At 37.5% G+C, this 16147-nt stretch overlaps 9 non-coding genes across 9 annotated transcripts; 5 read left to right on the top strand and 4 right to left on the bottom strand.

The window, feature by feature from the left end:
* Positions 1–11841: 11841 nt before the first annotated feature.
* LOC135008612 (U1 spliceosomal RNA) lies at positions 11842–12005 on the bottom strand. The gene has a single exon (XR_010208265.1). It is a non-coding gene; the product is annotated as a U1 spliceosomal RNA (small nuclear RNA).
* Positions 12006–12676: 671 nt separating this feature from the next.
* LOC135008884 (U1 spliceosomal RNA) lies at positions 12677–12839 on the bottom strand. The gene has a single exon (XR_010208496.1). It is a non-coding gene; the product is annotated as a U1 spliceosomal RNA (small nuclear RNA).
* A 152-nt stretch (positions 12840–12991) lies between these two features.
* LOC135008589 (U1 spliceosomal RNA) lies at positions 12992–13155 on the bottom strand. The gene has a single exon (XR_010208243.1). It is a non-coding gene; the product is annotated as a U1 spliceosomal RNA (small nuclear RNA).
* A 671-nt stretch (positions 13156–13826) lies between these two features.
* Positions 13827–13989, bottom strand: LOC135008774 (U1 spliceosomal RNA). Its single transcript, XR_010208421.1, has one exon. It is a non-coding gene; the product is annotated as a U1 spliceosomal RNA (small nuclear RNA).
* Positions 13990–14133: 144 nt separating this feature from the next.
* LOC135008911 (U5 spliceosomal RNA) lies at positions 14134–14249 on the top strand. The gene has a single exon (XR_010208513.1). It is a non-coding gene; the product is annotated as a U5 spliceosomal RNA (small nuclear RNA).
* Positions 14250–14519: 270 nt separating this feature from the next.
* LOC135008904 (U5 spliceosomal RNA) lies at positions 14520–14635 on the top strand. The gene has a single exon (XR_010208507.1). It is a non-coding gene; the product is annotated as a U5 spliceosomal RNA (small nuclear RNA).
* Positions 14636–14921: 286 nt separating this feature from the next.
* On the top strand, positions 14922–15037 carry LOC135008942 (U5 spliceosomal RNA). The gene has a single exon (XR_010208543.1). It is a non-coding gene; the product is annotated as a U5 spliceosomal RNA (small nuclear RNA).
* Positions 15038–15311: 274 nt separating this feature from the next.
* On the top strand, positions 15312–15427 carry LOC135008939 (U5 spliceosomal RNA). The gene has a single exon (XR_010208540.1). It is a non-coding gene; the product is annotated as a U5 spliceosomal RNA (small nuclear RNA).
* A 275-nt stretch (positions 15428–15702) lies between these two features.
* On the top strand, positions 15703–15818 carry LOC135008958 (U5 spliceosomal RNA). Its single transcript, XR_010208558.1, has one exon. It is a non-coding gene; the product is annotated as a U5 spliceosomal RNA (small nuclear RNA).
* Positions 15819–16147: the final 329 nt, after the last annotated feature.

Genomic DNA, 16147 nt, shown 5'->3' with positions numbered 1-16147 from the left:
ACTTGTCTACTTAAAGATCACCAAAATCTGATAACAAGGTCAATTACGTCCCTGGGTGGGATTGAACCACCAACCTTTTGGTTAATAACCATACACACTAACTGATTGCGCCACAGCGACACTTTGCAAAAAGCACATACTGACAAAGACTAATAAGCATTCATCTAGAACGTTTCCTAGAAAAACTTTAAAAAGTCAATAATCTGGAGAGTTTTTGTAAGATGTTTCTTCCAGCAACCAATGAAGAAACACATTAGTACTTTCGCATGATGAGTGAGTGCTTCAGGATCTCTTGCACTTACATGTGCAGCAGAGTACTGCAATGGAAGCATGCTGGGCCCATAACCCAGAGGTAGGCAGATTGAAACTATCCTTTGCTATATGAATTTTTTTTTTTGTTCATTAAAGTAATCCAAAACTGGGATTGATATTTTCGCTTTTATTTTTACTTAAAGTACAATAACTTTTACCATTTTAATTTGTTTTAATAGTATATTGACAGTATTGTTTTCTTTCAAAAATCCACTTAATTTTCTTTACCCTATTATTAAAATGGTAATTGACAAAAACAAACTACATTGTCACCATAAGAGCAATACAAAATGTACAAGTGATATATTAAAATCATCTTTCCAGCTTGAATTTCAATGATGCATTGGGGCAACGATTTTGTGAGAAACATCTTCACCCTTAAATAAAGATTTTCTTAATTCCTTACCTGTGTGCTAATTAGATATCACCTTGTTTTCACATTAAACAGACTTCCACATGAGAAAGCAGCAAGGATGCAGTGGCGTTAATGTTTCCTGGTGTCAACCTTTATTATTTCAGTAGATATTGAAATGAGGATACATCTTGCTGCCTTTCCAATGAAGCAAGTTTAATTTAGTAATAGGTGAAAAACCATCCCTACAAATATGTTAATCAGATACTTGGCTTTGTGGACACTTTTCAGAGAACAAATTAGTTAGCATAAAAATAAAGCCAGAAAATGAAGAGCTGTTTAAACACTCAATTGGATTTTTGTGCCAGCATATTTCTTTTTCTCTGCAACCCACTGCCAAATTGTGCTTCCTAGCTGTTTTTATAAAATCACTGAATCAAATCTAACTCTGATTACATCAGAGAAGGCCAGGTACCCTACACCATAACAGGGGGTTTGAAATTTTGACTTGTCTACTTAAAGATCACCAAAATCTGATAACAAGGTCAATTAAATCCCTGGGTGGGATTGAACAACCAACCTTTTGGTTAATAGCCTTACACACTAACTGATTGCGCCACAGCTACACTTAGCAAAAGTACATACTGACAAAGGCTAATAAGCATTCATCTAGAACGATTCCTAGAAACATTTTAAAAAGTCAATAATGTGGAGAGTTTTTGTAAGATGTTTCTTCCATCAACCAATGAAGAAACACATTGGTACTTTCCCATGATAAGTGAGTGCTTCAGGACCTCTTGCACTTACATGTGCAGCAGAGTACTGTAATGGAAGCATGCTGGGTCCATAACCCAGAGGTAGGCAAATTGAAACTATCCTCTGCTATATGCATTTTTTTTTGTTAATTAAAGTAATCCAAAACTGGGATTGATATTTTTGCTCTTTTATTTTTACTTAAAGTACAATAACTTTTACCATTTTAATTTGTTTTAATAGTATATTGACAGTATTGTTTTCTTTCAAAAATCCACTTAATTTTCTTTACCCGATTATTAAAATGGTAATTGACAAAAACAAACTACATTGTCACCAGAAGAGCAATACAAAATGTACAAGTGATATATTAAAATCATCTTTCCAGCTTGAATTTCAATGATGCATTGGGGCAACGATTTTGTGAGAAACATCTTCACCCTTAAATAAAGATTTTCTTAATTCCTTACCTGTGTGCTAATTAGATATCACCTTGTTTTCACATTAAACAGACTTCCACATGCGAAAGCAGCAAGGATGCAGTGGCGTTAATGTTTCCTGGTGTCAACCTGTATTATTTCAGTAGACATTGAAATGAAGATGCATCTTGCTGCCTTTCCAATGAAGCAAGTTTAATTTAGTAATAGGTGAAAAACCATCCCTACAAAGGTGTTAATCAGAGACTTGTCTTTGTGGACACTTTTCAGAGAACAAATTTGTTAGTGTAAAAATAAAGCCAGAAAATGAAGAGCTGTTTAATCACTCAATTGGATTTTTCTGCCAGCATATTTCTTTTTCTCTGCAACCCACTGCTAAATTGTTCTTCCTAGCTGTTTTTATAAAATCACTGAATCAAATCTAACTCTGATTACATTAGAGAAGGCCAGGTACCCTACACCATAACAGGGGGTTTGAAATTTTGACTTGTCTACTTAAAGATCACCAAAATCTGATAACAAGGTCAATTAAGTCCCTGGGTGGGATTGAACCACCAACCTTTTGGTTAATAGCCTTACACACTAACTGATTGCGCCAAAACAACACTTTGCAAAAGAACATACTGACAAAGGCTAATAAGCATTCATCTAGAACGATTCCTAGAAACATTTTAAAAAGTCAATAATGTGGAGAGTTTTTGTAAGATGTTTCTTCCATCAACCAATGAAGAAACACATTGGTACTTTCCCATGATAAGTGAGTGCTTCAGGACCTCTTGCACTTACATGTGCAACAGAGTACTGTAATGGAAGCATGCTGGGTCCATAACCCAGAGGTAGGCAGATTGAAACTATCCTCTGCTATATGCATTTTTTTTTGTTAATTAAAGTAATCCAAAACTGGGATTGATATTTTTGCTCTTTTATTTTTACTTAAAGTACAATAACTTTTACCATTTTAATTTGTTTTAATAGTATATTGACAGTATTGTTTTCTTTCAAAAATCCAATTAATTTTCTTTACCCGATTATTAAAATGGTAATTGACAAAAACAAACTACATTGTCACCAGAAGAGCAATACAAAATGTACAAGTGATATATTAAAATCATCTTTCCAGCTTGAATTTCAATGATGCATTGGGGCAACGATTTTGTGAGAAACATCTTCACCCTTAAATAAAGATTTTCTTAATTCCTTACCTGTGTGCTAATTAGATATCACCTTGTTTTCACATTAAACAGACTTCCACATGCGAAAGCAGCAAGGATGCAGTGGCGTTAATGTTTCCTGGTGTCAACCTGTATTATTTCAGTAGACATTGAAATGAGGATGCATCTTGCTGCCTTTCCAATGAAGCAAGTTTAATTTAGTAATAGGTGAAAAACCATCCCTACAAAGGTGTTAATCAGAGACTTGGCTTTGTGGACACTTTTCAGAGAACAAATTTGTTAGTATAAAAATAAAGCCAGAAAATGAAGAGCTGTTTAATCACTCAATTGGATTTTTCTGCCAGCATATTTCTTTTTCTCTGCAACCCACTGCTAAATTGTGCTTCCTAGCTGTTTTTATAAAATCACTGAATCAAATCTAAACATCAGAGAAGGCCAGGTACCCTACACCATAACAGTGGGTTTGAAATTTTGACTTGTCTACTTAAAGATCACCAAAATCTGATAACAAGGTCAATTAAGTCCCTGGGTGGGATTGAACCACCAACCTTTTGGTTAATAGCCTTACACACTAACTGATTGCGCCACAGCGACACTTTGCAAAAGTACTTACTGACAAAGGCTAATAAGCATTCATCTAGAATGATTCCTAGAAACATTTTAAAAAGTCAATAATGTGGAGAGTTTTTGTAAGATGTTTCTTCCATCAACCAATGAAGAAACACATTGGTACTTTCCCATGATGAGTGAGTGCTTCAGGATCTCTTGCACTTACATGTGCAGCAGAGTACTGTAATGGAAGCATGCTGGGTCCATAACCCAGAGGTAGGCAGATTGAAACTATCCTCTGCTATATGCATTTTTTTTGTTAATTAAAGTAATCCAAAACTGGGATTGATATTTTTGCTCTTTTATTTTTACTTAAAGTACAATAACTTTTACCATTTTAATTTGTTTTAATAGTATTGTTTTCTTTCAAAAATCCACTTAATTTTCTTTACCCGATTATTAAAATGGTAATTGACAAAAACAAACTACATTGTCACCAGAAGAGCAATACAAAATGTACAAGTGATATATTAAAATCATCTTTCCAGCTTGAATTTCAATGATGCATTGGGGCAACGATTTTGTGAGAAACATCTTCACCCTTAAATAAAGATTTTCTTAATTCCTTACCTGTGTGCTAATTAGATATCACCTTGTTTTCACATTAAACAGACTTCCACATGCGAAAGCAGCAAGGATGCAGTGGCGTTAATGTTTCCTGGTGTCAACCTGTATTATTTCAGTAGACATTGAAATGAAGATGCATCTTGCTGCCTTTCCAATGAAGCAAGTTTAATTTAGTAATAGGTGAAAAACCATCCCTACAAAGGTGTTAATCAGAGACTTGTCTTTGTGGACACTTTTCAGAGAACAAATTTGTTAGTGTAAAAATAAAGCCAGAAAATGAAGAGCTGTTTAATCACTCAATTGGATTTTTCTGCCAGCATATTTCTTTTTCTCTGCAACCCACTGCTAAATTGTTCTTCCTAGCTGTTTTTATAAAATCACTGAATCAAATCTAACTCTGATTACATTAGAGAAGGCCAGGTACCCTACACCATAACAGGGGGTTTGAAATTTTGACTTGTCTACTTAAAGATCACCAAAATCTGATAACAAGGTCAATTAAGTCCTGATTGAACCACCAACCTTTTGGTTAATAGCCTTACACACTAACTGATTGCGCCAAAACAACACTTTGCAAAAGAACATACTGACAAAGGCTAATAAGCATTCATCTAGAACGATTCCTGGAAACATTTTAAAAAGTCAATAATGTGGAGAGTTTTTGTAAGATGTTTCTTCCATCAACCAATGAAGAAACACATTGGTACTTTCCCATGATAAGTGAGTGCTTCAGGACCTCTTGCACTTACATGTGCAACAGAGTACTGTAATGGAAGCATGCTGGGTCCATAACCCAGAGGTAGGCAGATTGAAACTATCCTCTGCTATATGCATTTTTTTTTGTTAATTAAAGTAATCCAAAACTGGGATTGATATTTTTGCTCTTTTATTTTTACTTAAAGTACAATAACTTTTACCATTTTAATTTGTTTTAATAGTATATTGACAGTATTGTTTTCTTTCAAAAATCCAATTAATTTTCTTTACCCGATTATTAAAATGGTAATTGACAAAAACAAACTACATTGTCACCAGAAGAGCAATACAAAATGTACAAGTGATATATTAAAATCATCTTTCCAGCTTGAATTTCAATGATGCATTGGGGCAACGATTTTGTGAGAAACATCTTCACCCTTAAATAAAGATTTTCTTAATTCCTTACCTGTGTGCTAATTAGATATCACCTTGTTTTCACATTAAACAGACTTCCACATGCGAAAGCAGCAAGGATGCAGTGGCGTTAATGTTTCCTGGTGTCAACCTGTATTATTTCAGTAGACATTGAAATGAGGATGCATCTTGCTGCCTTTCCAATGAAGCAAGTTTAATTTAGTAATAGGTGAAAAACCATCCCTACAAAGGTGTTAATCAGAGACTTGGCTTTGTGGACACTTTTCAGAGAACAAATTTGTTAGTATAAAAATAAAGCCAGAAAATGAAGAGCTGTTTAATCACTCAATTGGATTTTTCTGCCAGCATATTTCTTTTTCTCTGCAACCCACTGCTAAATTGTGCTTCCTAGCTGTTTTTATAAAATCACTGAATCAAATCTAAACATCAGAGAAGGCCAGGTACCCTACACCATAACAGTGGGTTTGAAATTTTGACTTGTCTACTTAAAGATCACCAAAATCTGATAACAAGGTCAATTAAGTCCCTGGGTGGGATTGAACCACCAACCTTTTGGTTAATAGCCTTACACACTAACTGATTGCGCCACAGCGACATTTTGCAAAAGTACTTACTGACAAAGGCTAATAAGCATTCATCTAGAATGATTCCTAGAAACATTTTAAAAAGTCAATAATGTGGAGAGTTTTTGTAAGATGTTTCTTCCATCAACCAATGAAGAAACACATTGGTACTTTCCCATGATGAGTGAGTGCTTCAGGATCTCTTGCACTTACATGTGCAGCAGAGTACTGTAATGGAAGCATGCTGGGTCCATAACCCAGAGGTAGGCAGATTGAAACTATCCTCTGCTATATGCATTTTTTTTTGTTAATTAAAGTAATCCAAAACTGGGATTGATATTTTTGCTCTTTTATTTTTACTTAAAGTACAATAACTTTTACCATTTTAATTTGTTTTAATAGTATTGTTTTCTTTCAAAAATCCTATTAATTTTCTTTACCCGATTATTAAAATGGTAATTGACAAAAACAAACTACATTGTCACCAGAAGAGCAATACAAAATGTACAAGTGATATATTAAAATCATCTTTCCAGCTTGAATTTCAATGATGCATTGGGGTAACGATTTTGTGAGAAACATCTTCACCCTTAAATAAAGATGTTCTTAATTCCTTACCTGTGTGCTAATTAGATATCACCTTGTTTTCACATTAAACAGACTTCCACATGAGAAAACAGCAAAGATGCAGTGGCGTTAATGTTTCCTGGTGTCAACCTGTATTATTTCCGTAGATATTGAAATGAGGATGCATCTTGCTGCCTTTCCAATGAAGCAAGTTTAATTTAGTAATAGGTGAAAAACCATCCCTACAAAGATGTTAATCAGATACTTGGCTTTGTGGACACTTTTCAGAGAACAAATTTGTTATCATAAAAATAAAGCCAGAAAATGAAGAGCTGTTTAATCACTCAATTGGATTTTTCTGCCAGCATTTTTCTTTTTCTCTGCAACCCACTGCTAAATTGTGCTTCCTAGCTGTTTTTTTTATAAAATCACTTAATCAAATCTAACTCTGATTACATCAGAGAAGGCCAGGTACCCTACACCATAAGAGGGGGTTTGCAATTTTGACTTGTCTACTTAAATATTACCAAAATCTGATCACAAGGTCAATTACGTCCCTGGATGGGATTGAACCACCAACCTTTTGATTAATAGCTGAACACACTAACCGATCGCGCCACAGAGACACTTTGCGAAAAGTACATACTGACAAAGACTAATAAGCATTCATCTAGAACGTTTCCTAGAAAAACTTTAAAAAGTCAATAATCTGGAGAGTTTTTGTAAGATGTTTCTTCCAGCAACCAATGAAGAAACACATTGTTACTTTCGCATGATGAGTGAGTGCTTCAGGATCTCTTGCACTTACATGTGCAGCAGAGTACTGCAATGGAAGCATGCTGGGCCCATAACCCAGAGGTAGGCAGATTGAAACTATCCTTTGCTATATGCATTTTTTTTTTGTTCATTAAAATAATCCAAAACAGGGATTGATATTTTAGCTTTTTTTTTTACTTAAAGTACAATAACTTTTACCATTTTAATTTGTTTTAATAGTATATTGACAGTATTGTTTTCTTTCAAAAATCCAATTAATTTTCTTTACCCGATTATTAAAATGGTAATTGACAAAAACAAACTACAGTGTCACCAGAAGAGCAATACAAAATGTACAAGTGATATATTAAAATCATCTTTCCAGCTTGAATTTCAATGATGCATTGGGGCAACGATTTTGTGAGAAACATCTTCACCCTTAAATAAAGATTTTCTTAATTCCTTACCTGTGTGCTAATTAGATATCACCTTGTTTTCACATTAAACAGACTTCCACATGAGAAAGCAGCAAGGATGCAGTGGCGTTAATGTTTCCGGGTGTCAACCTGTATTATTTCAGTAGATATTGAAATGAGGATGCATCTTGCTGCCTTTCCAATGAAGCAAGTTTAATTTAGTAATAGGTGAAAAACCATCCCTACAAATATGTTAATCAGATACTTGGCTTTGTGGACACTTTTCAGAGAACAAATTCGTTAGCATAAAAATAAAGCCAGAAAATGAAGAGCTGTTTAATCACTCAATTGGATTTTTCTGCCAGCATATTTCTTTTTCTCTGCAACCCACTGCTAAATTGTGCTTCCTAGCTGTTTTTTTTATAAAATCACTGATTCAAATCTAACTCTGATTACATCAGAGTAGGCCAGGTACCCTACACCATAAGAAGGGGGTTTGAAATTTTGACTTGTCTACTTAAAGATCACCAAAATCTGATAACAAGGTCAATTACATCCCTGGGTGGGATTGAACCACCAACCCTTTGATTAATAACCAAACACACTAACAGATTGCGCCACAGAGACACTTTACAAACGTACATACTGACAAAGGCTAATAAGCATTCATCTAGAACGTTTCCTAGAAAAACTTTAAAAAGTCAATAATCTGGAGAGTTTTTGTAAGATGTTTCTTCCATCAACCAACGAAGAAACACATTGGTACTTTCCCATGATGAGTGAGTGCTTCAGGATCTCTTGCACTTACATGTGCAGCAGAGTACTGCAATGGAAAAATGCTGGGCCCATAACCCAGAGGTAGGCAGATTGAAACTATCCTCTGCTATATGCATTTTTTTTTGTTAATTAAAGTAATCCAAAACTGGGATTGATATTTTTGCTCTTTAATTTTTACTTAAAGTACAATAACTTTTACCATTTTAATTTGTTTTAATAGTATATTGACAGTATTGTTTTCTTTCAAAAATCCAATTAATTTTCTTTACCCGATTATTAAAATGGTAATTGACAAAAACAAACTACATTGTCACCAGAAGAGCAATACAAAATGTACAAGTGATATATTAAAATCATCTTTCCAGCTTGAATTTCAATGATGCATTGGGGCAACGATTTTGTGAGAAACACCTTCACCCTTAAATAAAGATTTTCTTAATTCCTTACCTGTGTGCTAATTAGATATCACCTTGTTTTCACATTAAACAGACTTCCACATGCGAAAGCAGCAAGGATGCAGTGGCGTTAATGTTTCCTGGTGTCAACCTGTATTATTTCAGTAGACATTGAAATGAGGATGCATCTTGCTGCCTTTCCAATGAAGCAAGTTTAATTTAGTAATAGGTGAAAAACCATCCCTACAAAGGTGTTAATCAGAGACTTGGCTTTGTGGACACTTTTCAGAGAACAAATTTGTTAGCATAAAAATAAAGCCAGAAAATGAAGAGCTGTTTAATCACTCAATTGGATTTTTTTGCCAGCATATTTCTTTTTCTCTGCAACCCACTGCTAAATTGTGCTTCCTAGCTGTTTTTATAAAATCACTGAATCAAATCTAACTCTGATTACATCAGAGAAGGCCAGGTACCCTACACCATAACAGGGGGTTTGAAATTTTGACTTGTCTACTTAAAGATCACCAAAATCTGATAACAAGGTCAATTACGTCCCTGGGTGGGATTGAACCACCAACCTTTTGGTTAATAACCATACACACTAACTGATTGCGCCACAGCGACACTTTGCAAAAGTACATACTGACAAAGGCTAATAAGCATTCATCTAGAACGTTTCCTAGAAACATTTTAAAAAGTCAATAATGTGGAGAGTTTTTGTAAGATGTTTCTTCCATCAACCAATGAAGAAACACATTGGTACTTTCCCATGATAAGTGAGTGCTTCAGGACCTCTTGCACTTACATGTGCAGCAGAGTACTGTAATGGAAGCATGCTGGGTCCATAACCCAGAGGTAGGCAGATTGAAACTATCCTCTGCTATATGCATTTTTTTTTTGTTAATTAAAGTAATCCAAAACTGGGATTGATATTTTTGCTCTTTTATTTTTACTTAAAGTACAATAACTTTTACCATTTTAATTTGTTTTAATAGTATATTGACAGTATTGTTTTCTTTCAAAAATCCAATTAATTTTCTTTACCCGATTATTAAAATGGTAATTGACAAAAACAAACTACATTGTCACCAGAAGAGCAATACAAAATGTACAAGTGATATATTAAAATCATCTTTCCAGCTTGAATTTCAATGATGCATTGGGGCAACGATTTTGTGAGAAACATCTTCACCCTTAAATAAAGATTTTCTTAATTCCTTACCTGTGTGCTAATTAGATATCACCTTGTTTTCACATTAAACAGACTTCCACATGCGAAAGCAGCAAGGATGCAGTGGCGTTAATGTTTCCTGGTGTCAACCTGTATTATTTCAGTAGACATTGAAATGAGGATGCATCTTGCTGCCTTTCCAATGAAGCAAGTTTAATTTAGTAATAGGTGAAAAACCATCCCTACAAAGGTGTTAATCAGAGACTTAGCTTTGTGGACACTTTTCAGAGAACAAATTTGTTAGCATAAAAATAAAGCCAGAAAATGAAGAGCTGTTTAATCACTCAATTGGATTTTTCTGCCAGCATATTTCTTTTTCTCTGCAACCCACTGCTAAATTGTGCTTCCTAGCTGTTTTTTTTTATAAAATCACTGATTCAAATCTAACTCTGATTACATCAGAGTAGGCCAGGTACCCTACACCATAAGAAGGGGGTTTGAAATTTTGACTTGTCTACTTAAAGATCACCAAAATCTGATAACAAGGTCAATTACATCCTTGGGTGGGATTGAACCACCAACCCTTTGATTAATAACCAAACACACTAACAGATTGCGCCACAGAGACACTTTACAAACGTACGTACTGACAAAGGCTAATAAGCATTCATCTAGAACGTTTCCTAGAAAAACTTTAAAAAGTCAATAATCTGGAGAGTTTTTGTAAGATGTTTCTTCCATCAACCAACGAAGAAACACATTGGTACTTTCCCATGATGAGTGAGTGCTTCAGGATCTCTTGCACTTACATGTGCAGCAGAGTACTGCAATGGAAAAATGCTGGGCCCATAACCCAGAGGTAGGCAGATTGAAACTATCCTCTGCTATATGCATTTTTTTTGTTAATTAAAGTAATCCAAAACTGGGATTGATATTTTTGCTCTTTTATTTTTACTTAAAGTACACTAACTTTTACCATTTTAATTTGTTTTAATAGTATATTGACAGTATTGTTTTCTTTCAAAAATCCACTTAATTTTCTTTACCCTATTATTAAAATGGTAATTGACAAAAACAAACTACATTGTCACCAGAAGAGCAATACAAAATGTACAAGTGATATATTAAAATCATCTTTCCAGCTTGAATTTCAATGATGCATTGGGGCAACGATTTTGTGAGAAACACCTTCACCCTTAAATAAAGATTTTCTTAATTCCTTACCTGTGTGCTAATTAGATATCACCTTGTTTTCACATTAAACAGACTTCCACATGCGAAAGCAGCAAGGATGCAGTGGCGTTAATGTTTCCTGGTGTCAACCTGTATTATTTCAGTAGACATTGAAATGAGGATGCATCTTGCTGCCTTTCCAATGAAGCAAGTTTAATTTAGTAATAGGTGAAAAACCATCCCTACAAAGGTGTTAATCAGAGACTTGGCTTTGTGGACACTTTTCAGAGAACAAATTTGTTAGCATAAAAATAAAGCCAGAAAATGAAGAGCTGTTTAATCACTCAATTGGATTTTTTTGCCAGCATATTTCTTTTTCTCTGCAACCCACTGCTAAATTGTGCTTCCTAGCTGTTTTTATAAAATCACTGAATCAAATCTAACTCTGATTACATCAGAGAAGGCCAGGTACCCTACACCATAACAGGGGGTTTGAAATTTTGACTTGTCTACTTAAATATCACCAAAATCTGATAACAAGGTCAATTACGTCCCTTAGTGGGATTGAACCACCAACCTTTTGATTAATAACCATACACACTGAGGCAGCACAAGGGAACTCTCGAAAGAAGAACAAGGCTAGAGGAAGAACTGAAACAAAGAAATCTGACTTTTACTAGAGCTGACCAGAGGAAAGCACAAACACAGTCCCCCACTACCACAAATAATGCAGTTGAGTTTCCCACATTTGGGGAAATCACATGGGTCAGCATACCCAGAATGCAATGAATGAACCTCACCCTGGGAGAACAATCTTCAAGACCATGGTCTCTCCTATGCAAAATAAGTATGATTTGGGATAGGGCTGGGGAGGGCCGCTGCTCAGGCACATCTCTGTCAAGTAAAGGAGATTCAACTGAGGCAGCACAAGGGAACTCTCATCTGGGGACAACAACTGCAGGGAGAACACATATTTTCAGATGAACATGGGAGGGCAGAAGGCTGCCTAATACTGAAGCACCCCCAAACAACAAACCAAATGCAACAACTAGTGCAAGCATTCCTGGGGGAAGGCCTGCAGCAGATGGATTTGCATATGGTGATGCCATCCAAGCAGTGGGTCAAAGTTGGCTTCAACCCTCGTCTGCATATGAAAAGAGAAAAGGGGCGTGCAGGGCATGGCGGCCTTTTGCGGCGCTTGGATGACCCCTAGTTCGCATTACACACCTCCACCCTCCTTCGGTGTGGGGCTCATGTTGGCTATGCCCCAGCCCCTGAAGCATTCAAGCTGATTTCTTGCAGCAGCTGGGCACTGTAACTGCTCCAGAGCTGCTCTGTAAGGCAAGTAAAAGGGTGTGGGCCCTGCAGCACTACCTGTAGTTTGCATTGTGCGTTGGAAGGCACGAAGTAAGCAGACGGGAGAAGTCAGGATAGTGCGCAAGGGCATAGAAGGGAGCGGCTCAAGAAAAGAGAAGTGGAAACAGACAGCAAACTAGGCTGGAGAGAGACCTGAGACAAAGAGATCTGAATTATACGAGAGCCGACCAAGGGAAACACAAATTATGCAGTCAAGTTTCCCACATTTGGGGAAATCACAGGGGCAGCACAACTAGAGTGCAATGGGTGAGCCTTGCCCTGGGAGAAGCACCTTCATGATCATAGTATCTCACCTGGCAGGTAAGTAGGAGTTGGGCTAGAGCTGGGGAGGGTCGCTGCTCGGGCACCCCCCTGTCAAGTGAAAGAGATCCAACTGAGGCAGCACAAGGGAACTCTCGAAAGAAGAACAAGGCTAGAGGAAGATCTGAGATAAAGAAATCTGATTTTTACCAGAGCTGACCAGAGGAAAGCACAAACACAGTCCCCCACTACCACAAATAATGCAGTCGAGTTTCCCACATTTGGGGAAATCACAGGGGTCAGCATACCCAGAATGCAATGAATGAACCTCACCCTGGGAGAACAATCTTCATGACCATGGTATCGCCTATGCAAAATAAGTATGATTTGGGATAGGGCTGGGGAGGGCCGCTGCTCAGGCACATCTCTGTCAAGTAAAGGAGATTCAACTGAGGCAGCACAAGGGAACTCTCATCTGGGGACAACAACTGCAGGGAGAACACATATTTTCAGATGAACATGGGAGGGCAGAAGGCTGCCTAATACTGAAGCACCCCCAAACAACAAACCAAATGCAACAACTAGTGCAAGCATTCCTGGGGGAAGGCCTGCAGCAGATGGATTTGCATATGGTGATGTCATCCAAACAGTGGGTCAAAGTTGGCTTCAACCCTCGTCTGCATATGAAAAGAGACAAGGGGCGTGCAGGGCATGGCGGCCTTTTGCGGCGCTTGGATGACCCCTAGTTCGCATTACACACCTCCACCCTCCTTCGGTGTGGGGCTCATGTTGGCTATTCCCCAGCCCCTGAAGCATTCAAGCTGATTTCTTGCAGCAGCTGGGCACTGTAACTGCTCCAGAGACGCTCTGTAAGGCAAGTAAAAGGGTGTGGGTCCTGCAGCACTACCTGTAGTTTGCATTGTGCGTTGGAAGGCACGAAGTAAGCAGACGGGAGAAGTCAGGATAGTGCGCAAGGGCATAGAAGGGAGCGGCTCAAGAAAAGAGAAGTAGAAACAGACAGCAAACTAGGCTGGAGAGAGACCTGAGACAAAGAGATCTGAATTATACGAGAGCCGACCAGGGGAAACACAAATTATGCAGTCAAGTTTCCCACATTTGGGGAAATCGCAGAAGCAGCACACCCAGAGTGCAATGGGTGAGCCTTGCCCTGGGAGAAGCACCTTCATGATCATAGTATCTCACCTGGCAGGTAAGTAGGAGTTGGGCTAGAGCTGGGGAGGGTCGCTGCTCGAGCATCCCCCTGTCAAGTAAAGGAGATTCAACTGAGGCAGCACAAGGGAACTCTCATCTGGGGACAACAACTGCAGGGAGAACACATATTTTCAGATAAAAATCTTGGTCATGCTCTGGTTTCTCTTCAGAACGAACAAATCTTTCGCCTTTTACTAAAGATTTCCGTGGAGAGGAGCAAAACCGAGTTTTATCTCAATTTTTGCATGCCCCATCTTTTTGGGGTTTCTTTTATCGGTTTAAAGATAGAATGAGTGTGCTTTAATGTAAGCTCATTTGCATAGAAATGACAGTAAATGTTTGTTTCTTTTCAAACAGAACTTTCTTGACCATGCTACTTGCTTGAAAGATCTGGGAGCACATGGAATACAGTACAAACCATGCTTATAGCAAGGAGAAGACAGGTGAGAAATCTGCTTTCTTTCAAATTGGGCGCTCACTTTGATCTGAATACGGACTGCTGGCACGGCACTCAGGCGACAGGTGGAATCTTGGTCATGCTCTGGTTTCTCTTCAGAACGAACAAATCTTTCGCCTTTTACTAAAGATTTCCGTGGAGAGGAGCAAAACTGAGTTTTATCTCAATTTTTGCATGCCCCATATTATTGGGGTTTCTTTTATCGGATTAAAGACAGAACGAGTGTGCTTTCTTGTTAGCTTTAATGTAAGTTTATTTGCATAACAATGACAATAAATGTCTGTTTCTTTTCAAGCAGAACTTTCTTGACCATACTAATTGCTTGAAAGATCTGGGAGCACATGGAAAAGAGTACAAACCATGCTTATAGCAAGGGGAAGCCTGGTGAGAAATCTGCTTTCTTTCTTTCAAATTGGGTGCTCACTTTGAGCTGAATGAGGACTGCTGGCACGGCACTCAGGCGACAGGTGGAATCTTGGTCATGCTCTGGTTTCTCTTCAGAACGAACAAATCTTTCGCCTTTTACTAAAGATTTCCATGGAGAGGAGCAAAACTGAGTTTTATCTCAATTTTTGCATGCCCCGTCTTATTGGGGTTTCTTTTATCAGTTTAAAGATAGAACGAGTGTGCTTTAATGTAAGCTCATTTGCGTAGAAATGACAGTAAATGTTTGTTTCTTTTCAAACAGAACTTTCTTGACTATACTAATTGCTTGAAAGATCTGGGAGCACATGGAAAAGAGTACAAACCATGTTTATAGCAAGGGGAAGCCTGGTGAGAAATCTGCTTTCTTTCTTTCAAATTGGGTGCTCACTTTGAGCTGAATGAGGACTGCTGGCATGGCACTCAGGCGACAGGTAGAATCTTGGTCATGCTGTGGTTTCTCTTCAGAACGAACAAATCTTTCGCCTTTTACTAAAGATTTCCGTGGAGAGGAGCAAAACTGAGTTTTATCTCAATTTTTGCATGCCCCATCTTATTGGGGTTTTATTTTATTGGTTTAAAGATAGAACGAGTGTGCTTTAATGTAAGCTCATTTGCATAGAAATGACAGTAAATGTTTGTTTCTTTTCAAACAGAACTTTCTTGACCACACTAATTGTTTGAAAGATCTGGGAGCACATGGAAAAGAGTACAAACCATGTTTATAGCAAGGGGAAGCCTGGTGAGAAATCTGCTTTCTTTCATTCAAATTGGGTGCTCACTTTGAGCTGAATGAGAACTGCTGGCATGGCACTCAGGCGACAGGTGGAATCTTGGTCATGCTCTGGTTTCTCTTCAGAACTAACAAATATTTCGCCTTTTATTAAAGATTTCCGTGGAGAGGAGCAAAACTGAGTTTTATCTCAATTTTTGCATGCCCCATATTATTGGGGTTTCTTTTATCAGTTTAAAGACAGAACGAGTGTGCTTTCTTGTTAGCTTTAATGTAAGTTTATTTGCATAACAATGACAGTAAATGTTTGTTTCTTTTCAAACAGAACTTTCTTGACCATGCTACTTGCTTGAAAGATCTGGGAGCACATGGAAAACAGTACAAACCATGCAGTATCACAAGAGCCTTTATTTGATCTTTCATGAAGATAGAGCAGAATTGAGGACACGTCAACAATTTCTGCCGAAGGTGGTTCATCTTTCCACATGGTGCCTTTGGCCACTGACACCTTCGTTGAGTCAAAGTCTCTGGCTGTGGTCAGAACTTTGAAA

Source organism: Pseudophryne corroboree, unplaced genomic scaffold, assembly GCF_028390025.1.
Source record: "Pseudophryne corroboree isolate aPseCor3 unplaced genomic scaffold, aPseCor3.hap2 scaffold_223, whole genome shotgun sequence".
NCBI classification, from domain to species: Eukaryota; Metazoa; Chordata; class Amphibia; order Anura; family Myobatrachidae; genus Pseudophryne; species Pseudophryne corroboree.
The sequence above is the reverse complement of the archived record's forward strand: the minus strand, read 5'-3'. Positions and strand labels throughout refer to the sequence as shown.